This window comes from Formica exsecta, unplaced genomic scaffold, assembly GCF_003651465.1.
Source record: "Formica exsecta isolate Colony F162 unplaced genomic scaffold, ASM365146v1 scaffold361, whole genome shotgun sequence".
In the NCBI taxonomy this organism is placed as follows: Eukaryota; Metazoa; Arthropoda; class Insecta; order Hymenoptera; family Formicidae; genus Formica; species Formica exsecta.
This window is the reverse complement of record NW_021850856.1, coordinates 17,494-20,966: the sequence shown is the minus strand read 5'-3', so window position 1 is coordinate 20,966 and position 3,473 is coordinate 17,494.

Genomic DNA, 3,473 nt, shown 5'->3' with positions numbered 1-3,473 from the left:
TGCATCAAAGAATGTCGGACAGTGGAAATGGCTAAACTCGTTGCTTGTCTGCTCGGGTACTCGAAGATAACTTTAAGAAATTCATCAGAGAGTCCTTGTCGCATCTTGCATAAGAACATTAACAAGTCTTTCTTAGAAACATATCTGTAGCCGCCTGGACAAGACACTCTATTACATGAATCAAATAGTTCCAGAAACTGCTGTTTCGTCACCGGAGAAAAGGATTCGAATTCAGCATCTGTGAAACTGTTCTCATCAACGAATCTTCTTTGACCCCTTGCCACATTTCTGAGTCCTTGGAGGAACATTTGAAGTTGCGGTCCTTTGATGACATAAGGTCTGTTTATGGACCGCAAGCCAGGTAGCAATGCCTGAAGAAAGAAACCTTGATCATCCAAATGATGTTGACATGATCTGGCATCGTCAGGAATGAAAATATCTCGCAAAACAAATACGTTCACTCTGCATTCAAGCGTAATCCTGCGGACATCAGCATCAGCATTACAAATCATACAAGTACGATTCTCAGTTTGTGTCAATACATTGAGTCGCAGGCAAGTAGGATCGCGATCCATTTCTGTTATTTCATTGCAAATAGATTGATTACAGGTGATACAAATCCTCGTAAGATCTGTCACAAGCACCGGATTTGCAAGTGCAGTAGTAACCTTGGATGGGTGGGTCGCTCTGAACATTCATCTCATCATCCATATCATGATCGTCTGTCGGTCGGTATGATATCCATAATTGGTATTTCGCTGCATTGCGAAATCGAGAGTACACTCTAATTCTTATTAAACCAGGTAGTGGTATCCTCTGTACGTCCCTTAACATTTCAAGCTGGAATTCTTCTGACTCCTCTCTTTGTAGCTTGTCCTGTATATACGATGGTGCCAAATGGATTTGGTAGATGCCAACAGTAAGATCCCTCAGAAAATGTAAGTCCAAAATTGGAAAATCGGGAACATGTTGGACATTCAAGCGTACCCATCTCTGAGCGTTACGAGTGTTCAGATGTTCAGCCTCCACAAGTGCTTGGACAACATTCACTTCATTTGCTTTCTCCAGTAATTGACGAGCCAACTCCCCATTAGCTCCTTCCATTTGAACGGCAGGATGATACCTATTGATTATTGCACCAGCAATACGGTAAAAATCACCCAAATTAGGAAGATGGGGAATCGGTATTGTCTGCTGGAAGAATTTAAAGATAGATTTGATGTGGCCATTCCTGGCCTCTACGATCCATCTCGTCTTAGTGATTATCCGTGAATCATTAGCTTCATCTGTAGAGAGTTGACTTTGTCGTGGTTCGAGAAGTGGCATCCTCCACCAAATCCCAAGGCGAGTGAGTAGCTCTGTAGCATCTTGATATCCTCTATCTACTATCATTAAATCTCCTTCTTGGAACCATTCTCGCATTCTTTCAACATCCCTATGAGATTCATTCTGGAGGATCGCAGCGTCATTGTTTCGACTGTCTGAGAATGACGGACCTTGAATATTGTTGTGCCTCCGTGGAGGTACAAATAATTGTTAATTGTAGACCTAAAGAAAGCTCTATGTAAATTTTGAGGCAAATCGGAGGTGGCGACGCTAATATAGTTTACCAAACATTTTTTTGTTATTTTTTAGAGGTAAATATATTTTTAAATTTTTTGTTGCCTACAAGGAATATTTTTAGTGTACTTGGCGTACTTTTTTTACCTTTGCGAGGTACACAAATTTGAATTATATTTGTCGATGACAGATATTCTAATACTCTTCGATAACATTATATTGCAAAAGGCAGCTCCATATAAATATCTCCATATAAATAGCTCCAAATAAACCATTAATTTCTATGTTCAAGTTTCTTATTGCATTAAAAAAATAAAATTCAACTTAAAAAAATAAGTTCAACCATTATGTCAAAAAAAATTAAATAGACTAAATTTTGTCCTCAAAGCATTTAGTCCAAAAAATAAATAATCTTTATTATATAATTTATAAACAAAATTACCATATTTCTCTTCTTTGTCTAATGCTTTCTATTTCAGGCTCTAATTCTGATGCTTTCAATTCAGTTGTATATATAACCGCTTGTAGCCATTGGATAAACAAATTGTTTTTGAATAAAGAAGTTCTGTTCGTTGTCTTGTAGATTATTATATAATCCTTTTAGTTTATTTTTTAATTTTATTAATTCTGTTCGGTGTAGCGTTATGTTTTCTAGTGTGTCGTTATCATGCGTCTTGTATGTGTGTAGAAACGTGATATTTATTTCTGGTAAATAGGTTTCTATATTTGTTTTGTATACTGTTTTTATTGACTGTAACGTCATATCTGTTGTCGTTAATTTACATTTTCTTTTTAATGTAATTTTTCCTGTATTTTTAATTATTCTTTTTTGTTCGTGTCGATTATCGCATTGTATCGTTATCTGTTGGTCGGTCGCGGTCGCATATAACTAAGTGTGCGATTGTCGTAGTGTTGTCCAGATCGCATTTTTCAAGCTTATCAATTGTGTGTTACAATTGTGATGTCGTGATAGTGTATACATTTGTATTTCGCACGGTAGTAGTGATACTATGCGGATTCTAAGCCAGGGGCTCTGAGGGTGGATGAGGGGCGAGGGGGAAATCAGGACAAGGGGGGTGACGTCACGGGGGGAGGCTGACGTCACGCGGGAGTTGAGCGGGGGAAGGACGAAAGGGAAGTATTAGTGCTGCTCAGAGGTTTTTTTGGAGGGTGTATGAGAGAGGACGACGTAGGAGATGAGATGTAAAGTGGGGCGGAAGTAGTGATACTATGCGGATTCTAAGCCATGGGCTCTGAGGGGGGTGAGGGGCGAGGGGGGAAATTAGGACAAGGGGGTGACGTCACCGGGAGGGCTGACGTCACGAGGGGATGACGTCACGCGGGGGGGGGTTATGACGTCACGCGAGCGAATCGCGTCCTAACCGATAGGCGAGCGGTCCGCGGGTCCTAACCGATAGGCGAGAAGTACGCGCGTCCTAACTGGTTGGCGAGGGGTCCGCGGGAAGAGGGACCGCGTCCTAACCGATAAGCGAGAAGTCCGCGCGTCCCAACCAGTAGGCGAAGGGTCCGCGGAGAGGGGAGGGGGACCGCGTCCTAACCGATAGGCGAGGGATCCGCGCGAGTAGGTGTAAAAGAGGGATAGCGCGAAGCATGCACTTGGAAGAAAGAGAGAGATAGCGCAAGGCATGCACTTGGGAGAGGGATAGCGTGAAGGATGCACTTGGGAGAGAGAGAGAGAGATAGCGCGAAGCATGCTAGCGGATGATACGGCGTTCGCAAGGCGGTGTGAGAGAGATAGCGCGAGGCATGCACGCGTGAAGGAAAAGGATAGCGTCCGCATTGGCGTGGCAAAAGGATGACGTCCGCATGCATGTGGGAGAGAGAAAGGGACAGCGCGAGGCATGCATGGACGTGGGAGAAGGAGGCGCAGAAATAATCAACATTTTTTAAAA